Here is a 21,965-nt window from a genome sequence, read left to right as displayed (position 1 = left end):
CCTGGTTACAAAAGTCCCATCTCTCTGGTCTTTCTGTTTTGTTTTAGGAATCGGTGTTAAAATATCTAAATGCTCATTTTGGAGTTTTTAAGAATACATAATGCTAATGAAGTATTTCACTCTGGAAGGAAATCCAGGAGTGAATTACAGCATGGGTAACATCCTAGATGAAAGTTCTCTGGGTGAATGGAAAAAACATAGTGGGTAGACTCACTGGTCAAGAATTCTGCTGCTGTCATCTCACATAATTTGTTCATGTTTGGTATCCTCAAAAATGCATAAGGGAATCAGGCCTGCAGATTCCATCGGGATTCAGTAGGACTTGGTTACGCTACTTCCATGGGCTGTTTTGTAAACAAAACCCATTACAGTCACCTTTGTTCTTCAGCAAATGCTCGTGGCTCTTGTCACTGCTGAGGAAACATGATCTTGTACAGATGCTGATATTTGACTTCTGCTTTGGCATACTGTGACAGCTTGCTATGCTGCATTTAGTATATGGATTGTACGGTAACATGTTATTGATATACTAACCCCATGGGAATTTTCTGTTATTTTTCACACTAGGTCTTGAAAGCTTCACTGTGATGTTCCTTTCATGCTTCTGAAACTCACTTGTTTTCTTCCACCTCCCCACAAAACAATTCTGCTGTAGCAAGAGCAGGCAGGCTGCCTCAGAGTCACAGACCATGGGAAACCGTCACTTAAGAGGCACTGCAACCTGCTTACTAAGCAGAGCAACGCTACAGCTGATGCTCAGCAGGCTCCATGACCTGTCCTACTCTTGACCTAAGATATCCAAAAGCCCGGGCCTGGGTTGTCTCAGAGGCTGCAGGCGGCCCAGCAGCTTGCAGCTGTGCTCCTCTGACCAGCTCAGGCTCAAGCCCTTGAGCACAGCGAGGAAAACATGACGATGGCAGGCCACTAGCACCGAGGCTGTTCCCTGCAGAGATAAGCTAGTGTCTACTTTTGGTCCCTTTCAGGTCTTAGTGTAAGATCCGCAGTTTGAAAAGGTTTCTCCAGAGCAATGTACCCTCTGCAAGTGCTGTGGGCTACCACAGCAAAGACAGTAAAGAGGAAGAAATATGCATAGGAATTGTGAGGGTATTAGGGCCCTGAGGGTACTCATAGCCTTGACAGCACTGACTAGCCTCCCCCGTGGCCTCTGCCTTCTCCTCTGGACTCAGGAGGTCAATTAAAATTCAACCCAAGGGACTTTGTTCCCAGCTCAAGCTATGCTGTAGGATTCCTGGTCTCCAGCTCAGCCACAGTGACGCTGAGGCATGGACCCCATAGATCTGTACCCTGACCCATTAAGTGATTTCCTGGCTTGGCCTCAAATTTGCGTTATCACTGTGGACCTGTCTGTGATCACTGGGGCTGTCTGACCCTGGCCACCACCAATGAACCTAGTGCTGACTCACCAGTTTGTACTTGCTTCTGGCTTGGCCTTGAACCTGCTTCATCTCTATGAACTAGTCTGATGATTGGGACTTTTCATTGAACCTGGTCTCCACCCTCCGGTCTGCCCTGCTCACCTTGTTCGGGACCTGGTAAGGCCTCTGTCCTGCGGGTCCTGGGATTGCTGCTGGCTCCCCAGCCCTTTGGAAGCAGCTGACACTGCTGTACCCTGGCAGAGAGACCATGAAAGCGTTTGGATATCTATGCCAGCATGCTCATGAGCTTATTGGACTCACGGAAGTGTCTCCATTCAATGTTTGTAGTAGCAGGGAAGCATCCTTGGTGATCCAGCTGATTCCTCTCAGATGCATGCTGCTAAAATGCACATGAACGGGAGTCATGTATTGAAGGTAAATTCTGAGAGACCTAGAACATCCTAAAGAATAAGTGTACTGTAGTGTGCTTACCACTGAGAAGTATGCCTTTAAAAGTCTGTTTGATAAATCCTTCTTGTGAGATGTTGGGGATTTGGGAATTACTCCTCTGATTTTTCTTAGAAAGCAAAAACTCTTAGGAATGGACTGGTGGGAGCTGTTTTTTCTTTTAGCCTTAGTCAGGTTCCTAAGCTGATTAAATGAAACTTTGGTTAATGTGTGTCATGTCTCAACATGATGAGAATGAAGTGTTTCATGAGGTTCAGGAGCCAGCGCAGACTTCTGGTTATATCATAAGAACTCAGATTACACTTTAAAGGCAGCTTACCTCTGCTTTTTGCTAGTTGTTTTTGCCAGTTGTGTCCTCTTAAATCATTTCTGTTGGTAGGTACCATGACCCAAGTTCCAGAAGGGATTTGGGAATGCAGAATTAAGTGCTGCTGTTCTGTATAAACACTGCATGGAAAGTCTTTGATGCTTCAGAAATCAGAAGGGGGGAAAAGAATCATAGAATCATCATGGAGTCATTCAGGTTGGAAAAGACTTCTAAGATCATCTAGTCCAACCTTTAACCTAGTACTGAAGTCCACCACTAACCCATGCTACTAAGCTCTACATCTCCATGTTTCTTGGAAACCGCCAGGGACGGTGACTCAGCCACCTCCAGGGGCAGCCTGTTCCAATGCTGCACAGTTCTTTTGGTGAAGAAATTTCTCCTAATATCCAACCTAAACCTCCCCTGGTGCAACATGAGGCCATTTTCCCTCATCTTATCACTTGATGCTTCGGAGAAGAGCCCAATCCCCACCTCACTACAGCCTCCTTTAAGGTAATTGTACAGCACAATAAGGTCTCCCTTGAGGCTCCTTTTCTGCAGCTAAACAACCCCAGCTCCCTCAGCCGCTCCGCATGAGACCTGTTTTCTAGACCCCTTATCAGCTTCGTTGCCCTTCTCTGGACACACTCCAGCATCTTGAGGAAAAAAAAAAAGCTCTAAGCAGCTCTAAGCAGGGCGCTATTACCGTCAATAAGGCAAGAAACACTGAGGACAGGTTGTATTTTACATCTCATCCCCTTCCATATTTTGAAAGAAGGTCTTTTCCAGTGAAAGTGAGATGCTGTTCTTTTTTGTGTGTGTCTTGTTCTCTTCTTAAATAAAAGTACCCTTGGATTAGACAGTGCAATCAAGATCCAATTTCCTTTTCCAACCACAAGGCAACATCTCACCTTCACTCCCTTGTTTGCCTAACTGAAGAACTGTAAATGTTGGCTTCAAAGGGGAACAGCTTTAGGTAGAAATGAAGGAAAAGATTCCTTGCCCCTCCACTGTAGAGTAGCTTCCTGTGTCAGACACTATCCTGAGGTGTGAGCACTATGACTTGCAGACTACTAAAATGGAGAAATGAAATCTGGGAATAGAGGTGAAACTAAACTCACTAAGTTTTCTCCTTTCATTACAAAATAGTTCAAGTCTTCATGACTTAGCATGCAGGAAGGAATGAAACAATAGAATAGAAACTAAAAACCATGATTCATTGTTTCCCCCCCCCAAAAAAGAATAATTATTTTAGATAAAGCACTTGGCAGAAAGATGATACGTGGTTTAATCTGGGAAGCATGTCATTATTTAGCTCTAGTTATCTCCCAAATACTGCATAAAAATTCTAGCCACCTAGCAAGTTATGGACAAAGAGCAGTTTGCCCAGTTCTGAAGGTCACTTTGTGATATGTGGTTGGCCTGTGTGAGTCACAGGATTTTCTGTAAAAGAACTCCATTTCTGCTAAACAGATTTTGTACAGAACAGATTGTTTTTGCCAAACTGACCTGTTTTTCAAAATCACAACCAAAATAAAAATCCTGGAATTGCGAGCCTATACCCAATTCTGTAAGAATACTTTGCACATGCTTAATGTGGATATGTATCTGCTAAAGAAATGGGGTGAAACCAACAGCTTATTTTTAAAAGGCCGTCGAACAATTGCTGGCTCCCTTTAGTGTTCTTATGTTGTTTCCTTGTAAGAAATTCATTAAAACCATCTCTCGTTTTATTAGTACTTCCATATAATGTGTGGACAGATCTCTCCAGTCTGACAGGAAGAATCTTCTAAGACCAAATTAAGATGCTTGCTTTGTCTATGAAAGAGTTGGGATCCAGTTTTTCTGTATATTAATTACTTGGAGGGAGGAGAGGCTCTCAGAACCCTCTGATCCAGTCAGATATCACATGCCCATTGCAGTTGCCTTGTGACAAATTCAAACCTCACTACTGTTTTTCAAGGCCTGATTCTCCATTTATACTGGCTTTATTTAGTGATTTCACTAGGATTATTCCTGATTTAAACTGCCATTTTGAGGGGACAACCAAGACGTTGATATTTAGCTAGCTAAATAAGACACACATGGTGAGAGAAGAAAGAGGCCTGAATGTATGCCTACAGAAACATGGAAACCAGTACTCCATTATATACTCGTGACAGACCACAATGCCATTACCTCACCTGACAGTGCATCAAAACTTTTACCAGTCAGAACAAATAACCCTAAAATGAGGTTATAATGCTTTTCTATTTTTGAAATCTTTTATCTAAGAAACGTAAAGCTGAAGGAATTCTTTTCTGGAAGACTCATAATTGCTAGAGTGGTTTGCATTGTGTGTATTTCCCCTAAATCATTTTCATATGAGTATTGGAATGCACTGCAAAATCCCTCTACTTGCCTTTGGGGATGTTCCAATACTCCTCCAGAAAGTCTAAAGTTTTAGGGATTTTCTGGGATTATTTGACTTCAACTGGAACGTGCCTTGCTTGTACTGCAGACAGAAGAGAAATGAAGTCAGCGTGTTTCTCCAGAAGCTGAGCCTGTGTGTATAAACACAGCACTTCCACTGGTGACTCTTTGTTGGAGAAGACTGTAAGCGTGTGTTTGTGCACAAGAGAGGCCTCTTTGTCGCTCAGGTTAACAGGTCATTATCATGATGCAGAAAAATTAATAAAGCACAAAGAAACAAGAAAGAAAGAACACTTCTTTGCCTAAACAGAGGCAGTTCAATGGCCATGGTTTTCCTGCAGACAAGTATATCCTTGTCAGAGCTGGGTTACAAAATGGAAAAAAGTGGGAGAAGGTCCCAAGTGAAAGATGTGTGGGAGGAAAATAAAGGTCATCATGCTGGGAGGACTATGACAACGTATGAGACAGCTGAGGAAAACTTGTCCTGGACTGCTAAGAGCCAGTTTGGGAACAGACCTGTATGGGAGCTGATGTGAACCCAGCATCTTTAAGCAATGTGAGGTCTAATGCCATGCAGATTGCTTCACTGGTGCAGTAGGCAGCATCTTAAAATCCTCATACAGAGGGAACAGCTTGGACGAATTATAAAAGCTTACGAAAAGGTCTTTTTATATGCATTAAAAAATGGCAATTGAAACCTTCTGAAATAGATGGAAACATCCCTTTAAAATCTTGCTACCACAGGATTCTCTGGTCTGAAAATGAGGAGAGTAAATTCAGGTACAAAGAAAAAATTATCTTCTTTCCTTAGCTATAGATTGTTACTAGACCAATTCTGACAGCATATTTGTATTTCACGTGAATGGCTGAAGTTTTCACCTGTTATCCCAACATAAATATTGTAGAAGCACTGAAGTTTTGAAAGCCTTTTATCTGAGCTGTATCTACTCTTTTTCCATTTATTGTATTAAAAACTAGCCAGTAAGCTTCTGTCTTTCTAGGTTTTGTGGTTATGAAGTTTACCGAAAAGGTATCTGTTGCATTTTTGCAGTCATTGGGAAATCTAAGCATTTCTAGGTGCTTGTAGCAATTGTTCGGAGCCACTGAGCAAACCAAGTGTTTCCTTTCCCCCCACAACACACAACATGCTCATTTTACTGCTGGCAGGTACAGTAAGACTTAAAGAATTTTAGGATTGCCTTTGTGCTGTGCCTCATTCTTCTACTGTTCACTTACATGGGGCTTTAGGTACCACCAGCTGTGCCATACATTCTTTAAGGCTCTTTGTTGAATTTAACACTTTTAAAAAGCTTTTAAAAGCTTTTGTTGTTGTTGTTTTATAAGCAATGCCACAAAGCTGTGAACTCAAATGAATTCTTAACAGGAGCGCTGTTCATGCGGCAGCCTAATTGTTAACAAGCAGTGATGAACTACTATCAAAGTAACACTGATTATTCATTTCAAGAGGACCAAGGACCTTAGATTTTTCTGCCTTTTGCACAAATGGGTGGTATGAGGAAGCACTCTGGCATCACCCAAAGTCAGTGTCAATGGTAGCTGAGCTGCAGGTCAGTTCTCAAAGCCAGTAGGTGAGAAGACTTCATTACAAATTCATACCTTTTGAGGATATGGAGACTTACAAAGGCTATCTTTGAAAGAAGACCTAAAATAGGATTAAGAAGGTTTCATTTGGAAATGCTGCACTGGATTGCGTGTCCTCATCAGCACACTCCTGGATTCCACTCTTGGGAGGATGACATTTTCTGGTCTGAATAATTTAGATGAAACAGGAATAGCCCAGCCTTCTGAAAAGGTTGAGGACAGGTAACCCCTAGGAGCCAAATGTTCATCTTCACAGCAATAGCACTCCCAATGACATTAATGGTAACTGCAGGTGGCAGTAGGCACACGGGTAGTCTGCTTTCTATAGAAACCTTCAGCTGCAGCCTGTGCAAATTTCACCAGCGTGAGATTTATCTTGGAACAAGGGTAATGGGATGTAGCTTGTTGCCTACTCTCATTAGGCATACTGCTTTTCTTGAGAAGAAACTAAAGAAATGAAGAATACACATCCAAAGGACTTTTGTTTGTTTTACTGAATTAGTTGCATAAAGTCTGGCGCAAGTACGCATTTACTGTAGGGTATTTTGCAAAGTTTAAGATCCTCTTCCTAGATGCGCCATGTTTCCAATGCATTTCAGAGGGGGGATTCCTTCCTGCTAATCCTTTTTATAATATTTACTCAGGGGAAGCGGTGTCTTTTCCACACAGTGATCCAAATTCACTGCCTGCGTAAATCCACAGAAGTTGATGCAGTTCAGTTGCCAACAAAGAATATGGGCTCCCCATCCTTCCCAGGGCTGAAAGAAAATGTCCTACAACTAGGAGACTGTATGAGAAAGAGAGCAGCCTGTGACCACTAAAGATAGAGTCAGCTTGACAAACTTGCCCATTTTTTGACTGTTAGCACCATCCACTATATTATTAAGCATGTTGACTTTCTACATCTCCATTTGTCATTGAGACCACTGCCCCTTCCTAAGTAGTGCTGGCATCCCAGCTGTGCCTCCTCCCACAGAGGCTCTGAGACCTGACCAAGTAAAAGTAGGTCTCTCGGCTATCACAAGCATGAGAAAATAACCCTGCCAGCATAGAAAATGAGTATGTTTGCATTGGGGTTTTATACTAGATTTTATTTTTGTGTACAAAGCAATGAATTAAAAAGTAACTGGCAAGTAATGTGACCAACAAACTTCTTGAGCTTCATTTAATATTTTCAAGGGTCTTGACTCTGAGTGTGAGAGAAAGCAAAGACATGTTTTCCCTAAATCTTCAGAGCAAACACAGAGTAGCTCCAGTGGAAAGTGTCAATCTAAGAATTGTTCCCTGGAGAACACTTAAGACTTGCTTGCATTGACATCATGGAAATTATCTGGGGATGCAGTGATCAGAGGTCAGAGGGGCTGATTTTCGTGAGGAAGCATTTTGGAATTCTGTTTTTGGAAAGCTAACGAGAGCTGGCTAAGTATGAACATCAATTTTAATTCAGAGTGCTCTCAGAAATAATTGGAGTGAGTAGGCCTCTTTGTGCTGTTGACTTATTTTTTGCTGATGATTATTTGAAATACTGTGCATGTATCTGTGGAAGACTACAGTTTAACTCACACAATTAGTCAAAGTTTACTAAACAGGAAATTGTACACAAATGTGCTACGAAGGCATGCCAGCAGACCATGCATTGGGTGGGTCGTATCAGCTCTCAGTTTTGCTGCAGATCCATATTTCAGACACTGAAAAGCTTAAAGGAGCTCAGAGTTACTTCAGCTCTTTATAAACTCTAACAAGTGTCAGTCTTGGTTCCAGATTCACCTATGAGGGGAGGACAAAGAAATGCCCTTCCCAAATCTGACTGTGTAGTAAGGTCTTGCAGTGTCCTAACCCTGAGGTTAGAGTCTCTGCAGAATGATGAGACGTGTGGCTTTGATGCTTTTCAGGCACAGCACCGCGCTGTTTTACATCTTGGAGTTGCTCTCTAACCATTGATTAGAAATAATCACATATTCTGTGCTTCAAAACCACCAAAGTTAGAGTTCTTTGCCTTTGCTGTTCCAAGGCTTTCCAAGGATGGTCACCGTACCATCGAGCTTTGTCGTTCGAATCCCCTTTGTGCATCTGGTCTTCTGCTTTGCAGAGGCCATGCGTGAGCTCTGTGAAAGAGCGGTTAATCAAACTGCAACCTCACGCTCGTGATGGGCATCCTTCATTTCTTCCCACTGTGCCTGAAGGAAAAAATGTTAAAGCTAGAAGCTTTCGGAGTTGTCTAAGAGACCTAGGTACACAATTGCCATTAACTTCAATGTCTGTAGCATGGTGAAGTCCCACCACTACATGTAGTTTTTGAGTTATTTTTATGTAAGTGTGTTTAAAGTTGAAAGTCTAACCTTTCTGAAGTTGGGAGAAGTCGGAATCAAAGCTCTTGAGTAACTTGAACTTGGTCCCTCTCTCTGTGTGCATCACGAGACAGTGTCAGAAACCATGGGTAGTTTTCTCCCCATGTGACTCAGAACTGCCCATGATGAGAATGAGCAACTGCTCTCCTTGTTGTTTAGACCAGTTGCACGCTTTATTTACTGGATAATATTCAAGTCCATTCTCTGTTTGTTTGTTTTTTTCCTCCTGTTGCACCCATTACTACTGCATTTTGGTATTTTAAAAGCCCTCTTATATTCATTTCCATTGCACTTGGATATGATGGGATTGATGGGGATATGGGGACACAGCATGTAAGTAATCCCTAACTTTCGGGTGCTTACTGAGAGATCCCTAATTCTTGTTTTTTCTTCACAGCATTTAGCAGTGTAGAGCACATTATTTCTTCCCAGCTCCCATTGAGTTCAGCTGCAGCTGCGAGTACTTAGTGCTTCTGCACATTAGGCTCCTGGGGCCCGGGTCAAAGAAGGAATGTGTAAGTGGCCACCTGTGAAAAGGCTGGATGAAATGATTTAGCTTCGTGTGATGGCGGGCTTGGTGGTAGAAGCTGATACCAAGTCTAAGTCTGTATCCAATAGGCAGGGCTATGAGATCATCTTTTCTTTTCCAGCAAACCCTTCCTCATGTAGCGTGCGACTTTTTCTAGAGATGAAGTCAGAGCCCTACAGTTTCTATTGTTCTGCAGCTCTAATTCACTGCAGAGCATGGGTGCTTTTTTTAACATACATGAAGTAACTCATAGCAGGAGGGGGATAGTGTGTGGTTATGGCAGAGCCAGAAGAGGCTCAGAATAGCTTTGAAGGAGGTAACCTGGTGAAGCATAGGAAATGGAAAGGTACACCTCTTTGGTAGGAGCTGCTGAGAGGAAGGGAGGAAAGATTTCTGAAATTCTTATCTGCGTTGGTTTTCTTCCAGCATATCTTTGTTAGAAATATATTGCTTCCTCCTAATCTGTCTGCTTCCTGCGGGATGGAAACCCAAAAAGGATATGGAGTGGTCACCTCTGATACTAGTTCACAAGGAGGCCTCTTACAGCTCCTGCAGTCCTGCTCTGCATTTTCCCTGGGCTCCAGGGACATCCATGGCAGCTTTGTCTTGTGACAAGAGTTCTGCAGCCTGTGTGCTTTTTCCCCATGCTCCTGGAAAAAAAAAAAAAAGAAAGATAGAGTCCACCTCACTACAAGGCTTCCTTCTTCATATATGGTTCATTGATGCTTAGAGATATGGGGCTCTGGAGACGTTTACTGGACCTTTGACCACCTTTCCTGAGAAACAGAAAAGCAAAAGCCAGTGTACACAGCTTTTGCACTTCTGTGCTTTCCTGGCTATGAATACAGCTCTTTCCCACCACCAAAAGCCACAAGGAGACATGGAGATATTTCACTGAGGACTGTGAAACCTTGAGGTGGCACTGAGAATATTCATAATGACCCCAAGGAGTTGAAGTCCAGAAGCTTGCTCAGAGGAGCTATTTTGTTCATTCCCCCTATCAGAGTTTTGAGAAGATCTTGCTCTAGCTTCTGACAGTCAGTCAGCCAGAGGGTTGGTAAAGGGAGGAGAAGCAGCTCGCTTTATGTGCAACAGATTATGGATAAGAAACGTCCCTATAAATTTTCTCATAACCACTTTGGCATGTTGTCTGTTTTCTCATGGTTTAATCTTTTGAGCTAAATGTAGGACACAGAAACTGTCTGCAGATGAGCTAAGAAGGCTGTTTTCATTTAAGATGGTTCAAAAAGCCTATTCCTAAAGACCATGCTCAGTTACTGCAGAACTAGTTACTGGACTAGATGATCTTGGAGGTCTCTTCCAACCTAGACAATTCTGTGATTCTGTGATACTGCAGTTGTAAGAAGTCAGGTTGGCAATTTCTGCTTCAGCCGACACCAATACATCTCAAGGATCCCTTCTTCGGCAAAGTCATCACCAGAACAAGGTAAATTTGATGCTTCCTCGGGAAGGCCTGTAGGTACTGCTGGGGTTGTGCTGGCCATCCATTTTAAGGATCTTCTCCAAAGTTTGAACTAATGTTCATTTGAAGTGTCCACTTCCAAGTGGCATGTGAATAAGCTTTTTTGAGTTTTCTGTCGTATTCTTGATGAGAAAGGAGCAATGTGAGTCATCTCAGGATTTAGTTTGCAGACTTTGGATACAAAAGCAAAACAAAACAACAACAAAAAAACAGGCAACAAAGAAAAAGCACTGACTATGGTTATGTGCCTTGAAATACTTGGTTCCACCTGTCTTCTGCCAGCCACACTGCTTAACTCTACAACAGTGTGCCCAGGTTACTTTGCTGTCTGTTCTTTGGATTTTTTTATTCCAGGACACCTAATCCTGTGACTAACAGGCCCCTTTCTTCAGTGTTTGACTCTGCTGGAGTTTTGACTCCTGCCTAGGAAAGCAATGTCCCAATTATTTTGAGAGCAGTAGCTGTGGAAACTGATTGGAAGGAAAACACGAAGGGGACAGCAGAACCTGAACCTCTTTGGGGAACCTCTTCATTTTGGGGTTTAAAACTTTCAGTCAATAGAAATCACAATTAGGCAAGATCAGACTAAAAATATTGTGCATTGTTCTAACAATGAAGCAATTAATCTGTTTAATAGCCTACCAGTTAGTGTGGTTGATTGTCTCACTGATAACCCTAAATCAAAACCAGACGTGTCTGCTACAGTTCTGCTGTAACTAAAGCAGCAATTAAATTGTGGGCAGACGAGCGATCACAGCATTGCTTTCAGCCACATCTGTGGCTCACCTTTCAGCTTCAGAAATTCCCTGGTTCAAAAGCAAGGCAACAACAGCAAATGGAGGAAAGTTTTGTTGGCTTTTCACTCAGGTGACCTCAAAGGTGCCAGCCTGGTGCAGGGCTGGACAAGCTCAGCCTGCTTTCTGAAAGGGTTGATCCCCGGGTCTTAACAAAAGATTGCTGAGGCTGCGAGGCTCAGTTCTGTGCTGGCCTAGAGGCAACCTCTTCTGCACCAATTAATAAGAATTAATGTTCTTTTCTGAGACTGTTACTAAGGTGTTTGAGCTGGCATGGACATTTCCACAAAAACAGCACAGTGTAGACCTTTAAGTTAGTCCTTTATAGCAAAAAAAAAATAAAAATGTTTTCAAATCCATTGTGTTTCAAATCCATACCTAGAGGTGAAAGATAGTGTTGTAGTCTGTGTCCCTCCTGCAGTCCATTTCTTCCACAAACAACACGTATTTGTTGGAGGTAATACTGCCATGGAGAATTTAGTCTCCAAAGAGTACTTTGCAAGCACACACAGATCTCCAAATCACAGCCATAATGTTTGCACAGCTGCTTTGCTAACCAGGTATTCCAGACACATTTGCATGCAAAACCTTTCTAGTTTGCTTATGCTTATATTTGGGTGCTCAAAATACCTAACTTCACAAGTGGTCAGATCTGTTGGTGAAACCTGTAACTTTTGAATGCTGATCCAAGCTGGAAGATGACGTGGTCTGGTAGAATACCTCTGGTTTCAGCTCAGAAAGGCTGATAATACCAGTGACTTATATGACTTTCCTATATGGATCATATAGTCTCCATGTGAAAATGAAGGTAGGGTAGACTTAGGGTTAAGACCTCCTTACAGCTCCTGTCCTTTGTAAGCTTTGGGGAAATCATCTGTCTCAGCCTTATTTGTTTCTCATTCCTTCCCTGTGCCCTGGGTTTTGGGTCCCCCACCCTCCCCACCCCTGCCGTGTTTAGACTGTAAGATGTTTAAAAGCACCCACCTATTCGGCTGTCACATATATTTTACGCTACCTACTACAGCGAGGCATGTTCTTAACTGAGTTTCCGGATCCTGCTGAACACAGCTCTAGGGTCTGCAAAGGTTGAGTCTATAAATTCTGAGCAAACTGATAGGGCAAATGTCTCTGGTTCCCCAGAGATGTTGGGAGATATTTGTCTTTTGGTTATTTGCAAGATTTCTAAGCTATTCTGTTTTCATCAGTACCCAAGGATGTGAATAGCTGGAATAATTGGAATAAAGCTCATTTCTAGTCAGAACCAAGTCACAGGGAGATATTACCCAACACGTTCCTTTGCGTAGGAGCTTGAATCCATTCCATTATTTTGTCAGCCAGTATTTATGGTCTTCTAACCTCTTCCCCATGGCAGTTGGCTAAAGTTTTAAAGCAATTACAAGTCTGGGATGATGTTTGTCAGTTGTCAGAGGGAGTAATTAAGTGCTAACATTCAAAAACAATTCACTTTCTCTGCCTGAAAGGGTCCACTGGGAGAAGACCCTTTTCCCTGGGTTGAATTGTTCTTACAGTGTAACTGTCAGAACTAGTTTGGGTGCAGCCCTGAGATGGAAAGAACCTATTTTGCCCAACTTCTGTCTCATGTTTTCTTCTAGAGTCTTTCACAGGGGATCCAGATGTTCCCCATAAATTTCTACCTATCCTCAGATACACCCTTTTCTGAAATGGCAATCATAACGCTGCATTCTGCGATTTGTCCAAACAACATCCTTGCCCAAGCTGCCCCACAACTGGTCTTCATCCTCCCTGCTGGGCAGACAGCAGTATTCCTAAATTTATCACAAATTTTCAGGTTGGGGAAAAAACTACATGTTCACCTCTACATTTTAGAAGTCATTTGGATAATGCATTTATGAGAGCCTTATTGGTTTTAGATGGCTAGAAAGTGTGTTAGAAACAATTTATTACTTTTAATCTGCTAGCTCTCCTATTTCACTTTTAAAATCACCTTTTCTTTCTCCTAACTTTTCTTCTCTGTAAGCAGACCCTACTGTATAACAAAAAGGAACCATTACTTTGTTGTACATTAAAAGCAGCATCGGTCTGTTCTTTCCAGGAAGCCTTAAGCTCAAAGCCCTTTCCATCCCAAAGCACAGGTCCAACTAGCCATCTTTTTTTTTTTCTTTTTTCTTTCTCTCATAGTCCTGTATTCTTGAAATTAATATGAAATCCATAACTGAACAATTCCTTCTCTTAACTTATTTCCTTAAGACATCTACTATGTGTTTCTCAGAAGCATTGGAATGACTTCTGAGGTGGAGACAGACCTAAATTGGGGATCTGCATTCATGATTCAGGCATGGTTCGGATTTAATTTTTAGCACCTCTTTGTGACAATCTGGGATGATGGCAGTAAGAGAGCTAGTGTGTACTACTGCCACCTTCAGCCCTTGTGAATCATATTGTTCCTCTTTCTGACATTGCTGTATCATGGCCCTGGGAAAGAAGCTAAGCATGATTGTAGGGTAGGAAAAACGCTCTGAAAGAAAAATTACATTGGTTTGGGGTTAAATCTGTGGTTGCAGTCCAAAGATACCCTAAGACTGACTGTCCTTCACAGCAAGCCATTGAGGGGGAAAGCTCACACAGAAATCTGGCAGACAGGAGAACCTTGAGATAGCCTGTGATAACCAGACCAAAAAATAAGGGACTGGAGTTGATGGAACCTGGCCTGGAAATATACAATTTTCAAGTAACATATGATTTCAATAGGTCACTTCTCCTTGCTGTATTTTTTTAAATGCCTGCTTATCCAGCACTATAGAGAGTCTGCTCTATGTTCATATGCTACACACAACTTATTATTCAGCCTGAAACAGTTGTGCAAAAAAGTAAGCCCCCAAAACACTCTACAGATACACAACTTCCATCTGTAGATTAATGGCTTAGCACCAAACTGCCAGGCCAGACCACCGTGGCTGGCAGCTGGGAAGCACATTGGGAAGTTTCATGTTCTCTCTTAGTGCCTCTCTCCTCCTCTGTGGTGTCATCCCTTTAGTTTCACATCTGGACCCCAGAGCACCTCTGGGTGCCTGCTTGGATACCACCGAGAAACACATTTTTCACAGCTTTATTGAAAACTGCTTCAATAGACTTCAAGTGAGGAGGTGGTGTTTTATGGCAGAGCTGACAACTTCACACCTTTTTTGATGTTTTTCTAGCCTGGACAGGTTTTCCTGGTGACCAATGAGTGCCCTAGGGTCTGTGCTGAGGATAAAGAACTCCAGTTCCAGAACCCCCACTGAAGACTGCAAGCAGGGGAGTCCTTGTCTGCCTCTGCACCCAACACTTGCCCTGTTACATGCTCCGTTTCTTCCTGCCTGTCCACACGAGCGAATCCCCCCAGCAGCCCTCATGTGTTTCAGGTAAGGAACAGCATGAACAAGAGATGATGTCACGTTGTTCAGCCTTTCACGGAGCTTTAGAAGGCTGGAAGAGACACTGGATGAGTAATGAATTGTTGAAAAGGTTCATGTCAGGAGGTCACTGCCGCTGCTGCAGGACATGCCAATGACTCAAAGAAAAGGCAAATGTCTGATTTCTCTGAGCGAGCAGTGACTCATTAACATCTGCCTTCTTCTATTTATACGTGTGAATTCTCTCATTGACTTGCAGATTTTCCTTTCCATTCTCTGTTACAGTAAAACTATTACTATTTTAGGCCTTATATAGACAACTTTTTCCCCTGCCCTCTTCCACTCCTTCCCCAGGAAGGATTTGCTCTTGAAACTCCCCTTCACGAGGACTGCAGCTCTCAAAGCCAGTCCGTCTGGAACCGGTGGCGTCAGGAGATCCTTCAGCGCCAAAGTGCAGAGCATTTCACAGACAGTTTTGCTAAGAGGCTGATGGAGTACAGGAATTCTGGAAGAGGCAGATTTGAAGTGAACAAGAGCTTCTATATGACTGCTCTTGTCCCACTTCCTGGGATGTCTTTCTTGGGAAGGAGGTTTCCCGTCGTTACACTCCTCTCCACACCACTGGTGTGTCTAACCCAGTGCACTGCTGATTTTGTCAGTTTGGTCAGATCTATCTTTAGCATCTACCTCTGCATAAGTTTATCTTTTTTCATGTTAATACATCAAAACACTCTCCATCTGATTCACATTAAAGCCTGCAATTTTCTGTTCATGTTCTTAGCTGCCAGCAGGGTGCTGGTGGATTTCTTTAATTACAGTCTTGGGTATATGCAGTTGTGCTGTGGCATTTTCTGCTTCCAAGAAATGCTGTGTCTAGGTGCTGGCAACATCTCAGAGGTGAGGGTACGCTGACAAGGCAGCATTCTTCCTCTCTCCCTGTGCCATTGTGGCCCAAAGTCTGGTGACCAGTCTGGTGACCGGTTCCCAGAAACAGAGCAACTCAGTTTGGGAAAGGGTGTGGGACATACTCTTGAGGACAAGTTCAAAATAAGGTGGTTTCGTTAGACTTGTTAATGCTAATGGTTGTCATGAAATGGGCAACAAGGGTTTAAAGGATAACACTGAAGTTTTACTGACATCTCTCTGATGTATAAATGATCCCAGTCTGCATCCCCAGCACTTTCTGGACACTAAGCTCCATCCAGCTAAATTTTTCCAGACCGTCTCTCATTTCTTCCCTCCCTCGTGTCTTGGTTGACTTTGGCCAGGACCTGTCTGCACTCCTGGTTGATTCAAGTTAGACCCAAGTCTGAAGCTAGAGCTGAAAATGTTTTCTTAGAGTTGCTTAGCTTTGTGACCACAACCGGGAAGTCACGACCTCCGCTTAAATGAATCTGACCAGTCACTTCTGGTTTTGGACACCACAATATAATAAAGGCTTGGATAGGTGCAGTGAGTGATTATGGAGAAATGAAGCGCTCAGAAGTAGTACCAGGAGAAGAGCTTTGGCACCTTCCTTCCAGCCACTTTTTTTGGTTGTTCTTATACTAAAAGGAGAGATTTGTTCACTTTTGCTCACAGTTTGTGAATCGCTGTTGTACGGGAACTGAGTCATCAGTTCTGAGAGTAGACCACTGATGTTGATGGTGATGTGCTTTTTTTTTCTTTTTTCTTTTTCCCCAGAAAGCAAAGACTATAGTGATTACTTTAGGTTTGAACAAACCAATGTTTCTCTGAAACCCAAATAAAATACTTTGCTTGGAAGCATTTGCTCACATTTTAGCAAATTCAAAGAACATTCCTCGGTTAAAAAATGAATTTTCCTTTTAACCACCTGGTGAATGTGATTTCAGACTTGTGTTGGATTTGTGTTTTTGCTGACTCTGCCACCAGCACAAGTTAAGACTTGATCCTGTTTTCCTGCTGCTGATCACAACGTGCAGCCATGCTTCCCAATGTTTAAGGGTTTCTAATGGATCCATTTATGTGTGTAGTCTCTCAAACCATTGGACTCTTCACAGAGCAGAGCTCTCATTTTGTACATTGCAAAAGGAAAATGCCGTAGGCAGAAGTCCCTGTCTGTATCCTGCTGCTGACGAGCTGCACATTGAGTTAAAATAGAGCACAAGTATTGTACAAATGCGATGCGATTCTTTTGCTTGCTCTGCTTTTTAATACCACCATTACGTAGCAGAGAAAACTGACACCATAAAGCTCCTTGGCTATCAGGTGACACCACTGCTGTGTCTCAGGGAAAGCTCCAAACCACAGGCTGCAGGGCTGCTTTTTCCTCCCCGCCTCCATTCTGGATTTCCCCCAGGGGACCCTCCTCTAGGAGCAGGTATCAGACAACCTCATTATCTGTGAATCAACAGACTCTGGTGATCTCATAGCAGATGCATAAAAGTGCAAATTTTAGCATTTTTCAAACCTCAGGTCACTTCAGACCTAGCAAGCATGTTTCTGCCACCCACAATGGAGCAGGAAGAGATTTTCCATGAAATCTCCCACAACCAAGGAGCTCTTGGCCCCTGCTCTTCATGCAGAAGAGTCCTGTTTGGTGGCAATAATATCAGTATAGTATCACCCCCACTTGTCTTCTACAGAGAGCTTGTCTTCTACAGAGGGCTTTTTGTAGTCTCTTTGGACAATCCTTAGGTTGAGGCCCAGATACTCCTTTAAGAATTGGTGTAGTTTGCTGAGTGTCAATAGCTTTGCACCCTCAGCTGTTGTAAGTTAGTGCAGCTCCATAAAAGCCAGTGGGTCTACATTAATTGACATCAGCTGGATTTATGATGGAGTTTCCATTTCTGCAGCAGCCTGCCCTCCTAGGGATGAGGGACAGGTAGTTTAACAGGGTGAGTGCAAGGGAAGGAGGTAAATGGTGGCTAAATGAGTTTTAAAAGGTATGTGTGCAAAATAACTTCCTCAGCTGGTTCTTTTTTAAAAGACTTTTATGAAGAGAGACCACATGAGGGGATCATGGTGTGGTTGCAGGACAGGACTAGGAGGTCTGTGTTGTGCAGGCTGTGCTGTTGATCCCATGAGGAAGGAGAATTTTCTTTGCTGTGTTGCTTCCTCCCTCCTGCCAGCTCTGCTTATGCTTTCTTTCATGCACACTGCAAGCTGCTGCTGTGTGGAGGACCGCACTGTGTTTTTGTGGAGAGCAAGACAATAATTGCCATGAAGTGCAAAATTTTACTCCAGGCTGGGAGACAGAATCTGACCTATCATTTCCAGGGAAAAGGAATAACTCTACATTGTAATTCAGACTGCTCTCATACTTTTTCCTTTTATATCATATCCTAGGCAAATTATAAAATCATTTCAGAGATGTCACTAGGTGATTCAATTGACTTTCAGAAGCGGTTTCATCTCTAAGAGAGAAGTGAGGGTTTGGGCACTGCAAATCCATGTGATCTAAAGGGCACATTTTCCAAATGCCTCCTGATGCAGTGGCTGTTTTGAGTGAGATTTTAGCCCAGCTCCTGTGTTTAGTTGTATCTGCACAGCTGCATTAAGTCCTGTGGGGATGGAATCCAGCAGTACCAGCTAGCTGCAGGCTGCAGACCTCCAGGAAATGCCTGCGTTTATCCGAGCAACACATGAGTGGGAAGGCACGACCTGCTTGTTGGGGTAACTCTTCTTACCAAAGCTGAATGAACTGCTGGGCAGACCACCTGTGTTAACCACACAATGAAGATATGTCTGTGCAGATGAGGTGGGAAAGTGTTTTTATTTTTGTATTCCTGATTCAAAACAAATTTCTGAAAGATCCTTAAAGGTCACATGGTGACCTAGAGGCTCCTTCATGGCTTCTACAGCTCTTCCTTATCACCACTGGCTGGCAGACCGCTCTGCCAAACCTGGCCTTGGATGAGGTGTCTGTATCAAAATATTTCTGTTGAATATGGCAACTTCCCATGTGATTTATGTTGCACTGCACTCCTGTGCCACTTTCACAAACTTTGTTGAATATTTGGATATTTGCGCCAACAGTGAGTTTCATATTTGTTTCTGGTTCCTGAAGGAAAGCAGTGAATACCATTCTCGTCATTCAGCACAGTCTTTTTCATCAACTGCTGTTGAGGACCACGTTTGATATCTTACCCTGTTTACTTTTTGCCATAATGGTTGCAAACCACTCAGGAAGCTGTTGGGAATGCCTGAATCCACTGCATCTGCAGTACAGCTACAAGTCTTTTTTTGTAATTCTCTGAACAGTCCTCATCTGCATCTAACCGTGTGTCCACAGGATGCTGCCCACACAGAAGTTTCGCAGTGCCTGTGGATGCTCCTGCTGTGCTTTCTGCATGGAGTTTCATGCGTTTCTGCATGGAGGTGGATCTGGAAGGATTTGAGGGGTTGGTTTTGGTGACCAGCGGCTGGGGCCAGCAGTGAGGAGCAGACAGAGGTTAACTCTCCAGCTGTGTTCAGTAATGCGGGGCCATCTTTCCTGAGCTAGCTCTTGGTGGATGTGTGCCAAAATCTTTCCCTGAAGTTCACCGGTGGAGTTGGAAAATTTTGTGGGTACAGAGCAAGTTTCTGTCTTTTTAACCAGCAGGCCCGAGGTGCTGGTCATCCTCCTCTACGTGCCCTGTGAAAAGAGAGGATCTTCCACTGCAAGTCACTTACTTCTGGGGTGAAAGATGGAATGTGCTCTTTGAAACCCTTAGCAATAAATATGGTTTGAAGCAATAAGCAAACATAACTTTATGCAGACAGGATTTCATAGACATTTAAATGAGCTAAAAATATCCCATTAGGCTTAACTAACATCCCTGAATTCCAGTGATGTTTTGAGCTTAATTTCCTTAAACTCAGTGAAATGCTTGGTCTCGATGATGCAGGGAGGTCAAAACCTCAACTCATGACACTCTGCAGGCATCAGTTCCAGCCATGTGGAGAGTACCTTCTGTTCCAAAGCATGGTTATCACTTACTTGAATGCTTATGAAAAGAGATACACCTGCTTTTCCTGGACTCCTCTCAGTGACTCGGCACTTACATGAAAATACATCTTCCGTCTGCTGACTTCTGGTTCAAGTTTGTTTCTCTTCTTTAAGGTCTCTGTTTTAAATTCACAGAAACAAAGAAAGATCTGCTTCATAACAAAAGTTTCAGTAAGTGGTTCTGAGGAAGAAAAGTTAAAGAAATTCCAAAGAAATCGCTCTGTTGTACCCAGCAAGGAATGCCGCATATAGCCAGCCTTCATCTCTGGGCTCACACTGATATGCATTGCTGTGCTGAAATCAAGACAAAGTAAATTAATCAATTCTAAAGTAAATTAATTTATCTGCTGCTCTGAATTACTTGTTTTGTTTTAGGAAACATGACAGCATTATCCAAAATGTAATCAACTCAGAGAACATGAGATGAGTTGCTGGAAGGCATCAAACATTTACGGCTCCAAAGGGAGAGAGAAGTTTATGCATGACAAGAAACTGTAAACTCTTCAGGTATTGCATACTTCTAAGAGAGAAGGCAGGCATTTCTGATATCTAAACAATTTGAACAAACAGGAATTTGTACAGGAAGAACATGATGGACCAGATTTTTGCCTGGTGTAAAGCAATGCTGCTTTACTGGCTTCCTTAGTGCAAGCTGATTTGTGGTAGCTGAGGGTCTAGCTCAAGGGCAATCAGTGGACAGACTGTAGCAGGTACAGGGATTTGGTCTAGAAAAACAAGCTCTGTGTTTATACGAGTCTTTTGCAAATGTTTTTGAGCATTTTGAAGAGAGAAAGTGATTCTGGAAAACTCAAGATCATTTTTTATTATTTACTTTTTTACTTCTTCGTGTGTCCAAATAGGCTGATTGATTCTTGCATATAACTTAAATTGCCCTAACTGTAGCAGTGGGAAGGACCTGGGATGTCAGAGGTACCTGCAAGAGTACTAAACGGGCATCATCAATCAAGTCAGCCAGTTATGGCAAAATGAACAACATGGAAAAAGCATCAAATGAATTTAAAAGTTGTTGGCTCTGATTTTGAGAATATTTTGTGCTAGATAACTTCCCCCGGTAGGTGTCCAAATATACTTGGATCTAAAGTGTTCCTAGATACTAGCCAAGCTGCCACAATCTCTTTTAGTTTCCATGATCCATCTTCTTTGCAGCTAATCTGTACTGCTTACTTTTATTGACAGCTCCGCCACCTTTGGACTTGAAGTCTGTGGTTAGCATGTGTGCACATTTTTAACTTTCAGCAAAAGCACTGAGACTTGATGTAAAGCAGGAGGAGACACATTTAATAAGATGCTTAATTGAGGTCTGTCCCTGTCAAGGCAATGTGAAAACAGATGCTAAGATTCCTCTGTTCCTTTCTAAAATCTTAAATCATGTCAAATTAGCCAGGAAACATTTTTTTTTTCTTTCAGTGGAAAAAAAAAAGATTAAAAGATGACTTGATTAGCTAATTGGTGATGAAAGTAGAGATAGGGCTAAGTAATAAAACATGGTGGAATCTTTCAAATGTGAATTAAACGTATAATATATAAATATATATAAAATGGGAGGTTATCTCTTCAGTAACTTAAAATAGTCTGGTACCTACAGCTTCCTCTCTTCTCTGTGTGGAAACCTAGTCCAAGGTTAAAGGTAGCCAAGTGTAATTTGGCCTACCATAGACATTTTTCTATAACTCAGCTAGACTCCAAATGTCATGAATGTTTCATGTGTAGACGAATCAAGATCTCATAGCCAAGACAGTGCTGACTGCTTAATGGTCTTATTAAACTTATCTGCCCTGTCACTTGTCTGTCACCCTGTCCCTGGTGTGGAAATACTATATAAAAGTGGATTTTGTTATATGGTGTTGCTGGAATTTGGGCTATGAAATGTTGCAAGTCACATTGTGTTTGCACATGATTCAAGTGTCCAGGGGATCTGAAAAACTCATTGAGCTCTCTCTGTTTGGAAGGTTTTAAAACTTACTTGGCATTTCTCTGGAAGATTTTTAAATCTCTGTAAACTAAACACAGACTGAGAGATCTTTCCCCAGGGTCTTTCTTTCACTCCTTGCTCAATCTGTCCCGCTAGCTGATGAAGGTGTTCACCTCTTCTGAGGTCAGGAGAGATGCTAGGCAGGGGTCCTGGGGGTCATCTGCAAACTGCAGCAGGATTCTTTGTGCAGGAAGTGTAAATCAAACAATTACACTGGTAACGTGGCCTTCTGCCCCGGAGCAACTTTTCAAATCTCTGTATTTAGCCATTTCTTAGCAAAATGTCACTGAAAAGTCAGAGGGTCTGTGGGCAAATGCATTTCATTGCT

At 42.6% G+C, this 21,965-nt stretch overlaps 1 long non-coding RNA gene across 1 annotated transcript in view; it reads left to right on the top strand.

The window, feature by feature from the left end:
- Positions 1–21,965, top strand: part of LOC118257083 (uncharacterized) — a 68,524-nt gene that overhangs the window by 24,317 nt on the left and 22,242 nt on the right. Inside the window, exon 3 of the long non-coding RNA XR_004781454.2 lies at positions 14,499–14,702. This is a non-coding gene — a long non-coding RNA (uncharacterized LOC118257083). The remainder of the gene's footprint in view (positions 1–14,498; positions 14,703–21,965) is intronic.

The sequence above is a fragment of the Cygnus atratus genome, chromosome 19 (genome assembly GCF_013377495.2).
Source record: "Cygnus atratus isolate AKBS03 ecotype Queensland, Australia chromosome 19, CAtr_DNAZoo_HiC_assembly, whole genome shotgun sequence".
Lineage (NCBI taxonomy): Eukaryota > Metazoa > Chordata > Aves > Anseriformes > Anatidae > Cygnus > Cygnus atratus.
This window is presented reverse-complemented; position numbering and strand designations above follow the sequence as displayed.